This window comes from Ictidomys tridecemlineatus, chromosome 6, assembly GCF_052094955.1.
Source record: "Ictidomys tridecemlineatus isolate mIctTri1 chromosome 6, mIctTri1.hap1, whole genome shotgun sequence".
Classification (NCBI taxonomy): Eukaryota; Metazoa; Chordata; class Mammalia; order Rodentia; family Sciuridae; genus Ictidomys; species Ictidomys tridecemlineatus.
Window position 1 is genome coordinate 55,460,092 of NC_135482.1, and position 6,877 is coordinate 55,466,968.

Below are 6,877 nucleotides of genomic sequence, written 5' to 3' on the forward strand. Positions count from 1 at the left end.
GATAGGAAAAGAAATTGGAAAGCCTTCCTCTTTCAAATCCTAGTGGCATGGGGTGTAGAGATTAAGTACCCATGACTCACTTCTCCCCTCTGAAGGAGAACCTGGGAGAAGGCACAATAGACACATGTAAATAGACAGGGAAGCACAGGCGCTGTAGGGAGGATCCCAATTGGCCTGCTTCTCTGGGCCAGCTGAGGAGCCTAGAAGGCTGCACACGCAGGGCTTCATCCCAAGTGTCATGGAAACCATAATGCAGCACTGGGCAAGCAGGAGGCTAAAGAGAGGAGACCCGACAGCTCTCCTGGCTTCACAAGGCCTGGACTAGGAACTCAAGAGGCCAGTTTTCCAAAGCAGGAGCTTAGAGACAGGAGAGCCTGTGGGGGATTGCAATCAGGACAATGATCACTAGGAACATTACTAGGAACATCATGATCAAAGTAAAAACATGAACTCATTGTTGGGTGCCTGATCTCCAAAGGGCCAGATAGGCCCATCTCTAATACCAGCTCAGGGAACAGGACAGATCAGCCACCTTGCAGTGAAGACGAGTGAGAAGGCAAAGTACACTGTATACATCAAAAGCCCATCTTGATGTCAAAAAGGTCCCACATCCCCGCATACATGATGTCACAGAGGCCCCAAACCCTGGTCTATGCAGGTGCCATCCTAGAGGACGAAAGGCAGGAGAATGAAACTCCAAAAGACTGAACATTTACCCAAAAGAGACCAAGTCATCCAAGAGAGACTATTTAAATCCCAAACTATTTAAATCCCTAATTATCTCCCAGATATGAAGATAGCATAAATTAGCAAGTTTAAAGTCAGTTTCCACATCCTGCCCTAATAAGGCTTTCCAGCAGAGTGTGGTCAGGAAGGAAGATAACATCTATTTTGGGAAACAAAACACTTCCTATGCACGGATGTTCAGGTCATGTGACTACATAATACTATATAGACCTTTGCTGCTTTCCTCTGATTAGCCTTAATGCTTACTTCATGGTGCTCAGCTCTCTTTTCCCACCCTCCAATTTTAAGACATTCCATCTATTCCAAATTTCTTTCTATCCTCAAACCCAACACAAAATTTCCTTTCTCCTGCTGAATCTCACCTCATTAGGATGCACCTGAGAAAATACTGAGAGTTAGAAAAAGATGTGGGGGAAAAAAATACGGAGAGTTAGAAAAGATGTGAGAACCAACAGAGACAACCCCAGTCAGGAAGCCCTGAAGTGGGCGGGCTGTGTAAACTAGAGCACACTTCCACCACCTTGCCGGGGTCAAGAGTGCAGGGGATGGGTACATCCGCCAAAGCATTTCCTATCAGATTAGGGACTATCCAGCATGTAAATGGTAAGAGCAATGCCAAATTTCCCCCTCTTTTGTTGGTTCTGAATGGAACATCCCTCCAGGTCTATGCAAAATCAAACAGTGGCTGCAAACTCACCTAGTAGTAGGAGATTAAGGTGAAAACTCCCCTACACAGGTAGACACACACACACACACACACACACACACACACACACACATATACTTGTTCACACATTGAAAGCTCTCATGTATGGAACAGCCCCCTGTACTCTACCACCACCATTGCACATCACTGAGGCAATGACGAGGCAAATCCATTCCATACCCCATTCCTAGTGCGTACATCCTGCTTGAGACCCATTACCCTTTTACAAGCTATTTTCCTTCTTTCGAGTTCACCCTTGATGTTCCATTAACCTCTTCAAATCCTTTTTGCGAGTGGAAATAAATCCACTTTATTTTCATAAAAATAAAAATCATTCAAATCAACCTGGGAAAGGAGGAAGAGGGCAAAGGGTGTGTCTTCCTCTGGGTGTGCCAAGGCCCGCTGCAGAGGACACTGTGGCTTGCCTTCTCTGTTCTTTAGTCAAGGTTGACTCCCGCTTACGATTTCATTTGCTTTCATCTGTCCAGGGGCTGCTATTGTCTCAGAGTTAGTCATGCCAGCCTGAGACTGCACTCTATACAGTGATGCCAAAGACCTTTGCTGCTCTCCTCTAATTAGCCTTACTCCTACTGCAGAAGCCAACTTAGGTTTTCCCTTTGCATTCCTTTCTAGGCAGCATGCCCAAGGTCAGAGAACACACACGGTTAGATTCTGGCCTGGTCTTTAAAAGTGCTCATACTTTCTTTACTTCTGCCTTATAAAATTCTCCTTTCTCTCACATCTCAGGCAACGGTCAGCACCTGAGATGTCTGCTATTAAAAATCAAAAAGAAGAGCATCCTCCTTCCAAATAATTTTCTTCCTCCTTGAGGCCTAGTATTTGTTGGATGAAAAGCCTAGGACACATTGATTATATTTCCCAGACTTGTTTTCTTCATTTTTACTTCTAGAATTTTTTTTAAAACTATGCTCTATCAATATTTAATGATAGCAATTATCTTTAACTGGCAAAAGTGCCTTCCATTATATAAGGTAGAAGGACAACATTTGTACAGTCCTTGTATCAAGATTCTTCTTCCATTACATCAACTGGGAGGGAAGGGGAACATAATAAATAATTAACTAACTAAAATTGTTATCATGAATAATAACATGGCCAGCAAGGACTTTCATCAATATACAAATTAAAGCCTGTGAGAATGCCACCACCTGCGTAATTGTACGCACAATCCACTCCAGATCACTCCTGGTGCAGACCCAAAGCACCTGTTTCCATTCTGATGACATGGGCTGCTTCTTGAACTTGCAGCAAGTTTAGAAATGAGACTTGAAATCCTGAGCAGGATTCATAAGGGGAATTTTAAAGGAAATGTGTCCTTAAGGGAAATTTTGATGACAAGCAAAGATCTCAATCTAGTGGGTCACTGCTGCTGTGGAGAAGCAGCCTGGACCCCAGCACTGTCACTCACAGGCTCTGTGAACTCAGACTACTCACCTGATCTCTATGAGTCTCTTCCTAAGGACTGACCACATCCAATCAATGCAGATGGGTGGGGTTATTTAAAAAAAAACTACATTCTAAATGTTTATATTAAAAATAGATAATTTATGTCTTACTAAATAGTTTAGAACTACAACCTAATAAAGATGCTCACAAAAATCACTGATTAAAAAATAAGAAGCTGCCATCTTAGCTTCACAATTGACTGGTTCTGCCATGAAGGTCACAGGTGCACTGAGGATTCTCAATATTTTGTCCCTTTCTGCCATGGTACTTTCTGCCACTGACATTGTAGCTCCCACTTTGAAGAACACATGTCTCCCTGGGAAGGGAGTAAAGAAGACCAAGGCTTGTATATCAGGTTGTCAAGTCTTTCACGTTGCCTATCATTCCAGAACATGGGGAAGTTTTTCATAGTAGCTCCCTGAAGATTTCTTCCAGCTTCATCCTCAAATTGGAATCCATAACCTCAAATGCTTTGCACTGGGTTTATGATATACTTGCCAATCAAAGAACTGTTTGTTGCTATCTTGATGGCTTTCTGTACCATAGTGACATTTTGTTTCTCATCTATGTAACCAAAAGAATATTAATCCCTTCTAGCATTAGCGGATAAATTCTATCAGCAATTTACCTAACCAGAAGAGTGAAGCAAACTTCAAACATCCAGAATTTAGTTGATTTGGAAAAGACAGCAGTCCTTGATTCAGAGGCTTCTATCTGATGTCCACAAGAAACACATTGCTTATGGTGCTAAAGATTTCTTGTCAAAAATGGCTGCATAATAAAGAATCAGAGAATGGTCTGATCTACTGGAACTTGATGCAGAATTTGACATATCAAAAGGGACAGAGTCATATGGCCAGTGGGGTAGAGCACAAACCTGTGCAGAGTGTACCCCCCTAGCAGGAAAGGAGACAAATGCAAGAGCAGTTCTACTCTGAAGCTGCAGAGAAGGCTCTGTAAATGCATCTCACCCTACCTGAGAGCAGGAAGCAGTTGCTAATGGGAAATCAGTCTCAATGGCAATGAAATCTTTCTTTGCATAATGTTGGTCCTCAAATTAAACTTCACCTTTTCTAAACATGAAAGTTTGAAATTTGTCAACACAGTACTTACTCAAGTGTCTCCCCGCTGCCTTCCTGGCTCTGTTTTTTGTTTGTTTGTTTGTTTGTTTGTTTTGTAATTACTTGTAAATGATCACTTTTAATTCAATCTGTTATGTTACTAAAGATTATCAAGACTAGGTTTAAAATTGTAACCAACCATTCTGCCATCTTGAAAAAACAGTAATTACTAAGTTTAGATTTACAGAATGGAACTTAGGAAAGAAAGGACAGAGGGAAGAAGGGAGGCATGGAAGGAAGAAGAAAGATTGGAAAAATTCACTTACTTTTTTTTTTAATGTGGTGCTGGGGATTGAACCCAGGGCCTTGTGCATGTGAGGCAAGCACTCTACCAACTGAGCTACATCCCCAGCCCCTCACTTACTTTAAAAGTAGGGGAATAGTACACATATATCTGTGGAATACTATGAAGTCATTAAAACAATTTTTACAAAAATTATTTTATGTCTTGGGGAAAATGTTCATGAAATATTAAGCAAAATAAGAACAGGAAATACTATGTTATTTATGCAATTTTATAAAAATAAAACAACTTGGCCTGGGTGAAAACACTCAAAATGTTAACTTTTTTGGAAATATTATAGAGAATTTTATCTTCTTTATACATATTTTTATCTTGATACATTTTTGGAAGTGCATTCATAAAACATTTATATAAAGAAAAAAATCAGTATTTTTTTAAAGAATAGCTCAGTCATAGAGAGTTGGCCAAAGATTGAAGCATATAAACAGATGAGTCAGAGAATCAAAGAAGCAAACCTTGTGGTGACCTTCCAAATGCCATCTGGGGAGAGATGGCCTGAGCTCATGAGCTTGTCCTAGATAAGTACAAAGGACAACTGCAGCAGGATGTCACTGGATTATTAAGGATTCAGGTTACAACTGACTCTTTTTTTTTTGTCTGTTTCTTCTGTACATTGTTGCTGTAAAGTTCATTTTAGTTTCTATTGTATCTGAATTCATTAAAGAGGGTTAAATGTATAACCTATGCTTATCCCCACCCTAGCCATATTTTATGCTTTTTCTGCAATGATTAAAAATAGGTTTTGCAAACATAAAAGTTTAGTCTCCTAACAAGACAATTTGGCAGCAAGACAGTCCTTATCTCTTTATGTTTCATGGAAGAAAAATCCAGTAAAGAAAACTGTCCTTTATGGTAGAATTCAGAGAATATAATCAAATTTTAATATTTTCAAAAAACTTCCTCTCACTTGATTAGTCAGCTCCCCAAAACCCTTCATTCGGTTTACAGGGTCATAAATTTATTAGCACAATGAAATTAAGTAATTTTAGATTCAATAGACTGTTTACTAGCTTCCCTTTAATTAAAAATGATTTGCTTCTTAAAGAAAACTCATGCTTCTGATTTTATATTTTATTTCTCAAAGAGGGAGCTCATTGCTTCCACATACAACTTACCTGCTAGCAACAAATAGTCCAAGTATACTAGAGGACAGTCTTCCAGCTGTGGAGTTCAGGGTGTTAAAGGCATCTTTATGTTTTACATGAGGAAGGGGAGTGTTGGTTAATCTAGTAGGTTACTTAGGTTGAGGCAGGTTACCCATGCTTCTACAGTGGCATTCATTACCCTGTGTGGTAATTATCCATGAAGGAGTGTGATTAAGAGGGTGTACTGTGGCATCTGATTCAAAATCTGGCTTTGCTCCTTCTTAGTTGCAGACCTTAGGCAAGTTACATAACATCTCTATGCCTACATTTCTTTATCCTAGTAGTATCTACCTCAGCAACACTGGGAGGATTAAATGAGGTAGTCCATTTCAGTCAGTTGGAGCAATTCCTGGCACATAAAAATTCTTCAATATATTTTTATTACTATAATTGTTATTGTTATTGTTGCTGTTATTGTTTCCTCCATAATGGCAGGGACTTATCTGACCCGTATTGTACAGTTATTTAGGAAAGCCAGAAATGTATCGGACCTATTCAACATTATGAATTCAGTGTTTTTCACAATTCCCCCATTCAACTGGTCAGGTCCCCAAATCTGGCTTATGGCATGAGGTTCTAGCACAACTATGTGGCCCAGGCTGCTTCTCTATGGTTAGACACCTGGGTAAAGGCCAAATTTAATATTAAAATTCACCTACCCCAAAAGTGAGTTTCAATACGCAATAGCAGCAACTTTGCATGCTAAGTGATAACTGTCAGGAATTTCATTCAAATCTTTAATTTTAAAAGCCCTGAATTTTCTTTTCATCCGTGAGCAACAAGTCACACATTTACAACACATGAGAGTAAGCTCTATTGGAATAGAGCTTGAATACAGACTGTGGAATTATATAATGATCATTCAAAGGAGACTACTGATTTCCAAGGAAGTAGGATTATTTTCACAGATTTCCAACATCTTCAAGGGCCAGAAAACTCCTGGCAGTATAATCAGAAACCCTATTTAAATGAAGTCATCTTCTAAAACCTCCTTAGGTTGCCCATTTTGAATTCAGAATCCTTCACTTAGGAACTTTGCTCCATCAACACTTTAAAGTAGTCCTTTAGAAAATCAATCCTATTTTCCCCTTGACTGCTGTGATAAAATTGGGAGGTTTTTTTTATTTTTTCTTTTTTCCTAAACTTCCTAAAAGAGTTGAAAGCTTTTGCCAGCCAGTGACCAGGACCATAGCATGCTAAGTACTGAAAAGTAAAAATATTTGCACAGCACTTTTCAGAACTGTTTGGCCTCAGTGTCTGCTCAGAACTTATCCTTCATGCTCAACTTTTCTCCAAAGCACCAATATTTCTCTAGTGTCGGCACTTGCAGCCAGTATTTTCTCTCTGCCCAATAGAACTCAATGATTAAACAGGAGCTTATTGAGCA

At 39.6% G+C, this 6,877-nt stretch overlaps 1 non-coding gene across 1 annotated transcript; it reads right to left on the minus strand.

The window, feature by feature from the left end:
• Window positions 1-4,318: 4,318 nt before the first annotated feature.
• Trnav-cac (transfer RNA valine (anticodon CAC)) lies at window positions 4,319-4,392 on the minus strand. The gene has a single exon. It is a non-coding gene; the product is annotated as a tRNA-Val (tRNA).
• Between the last annotated feature and the right edge of the window lie 2,485 nt (window positions 4,393-6,877).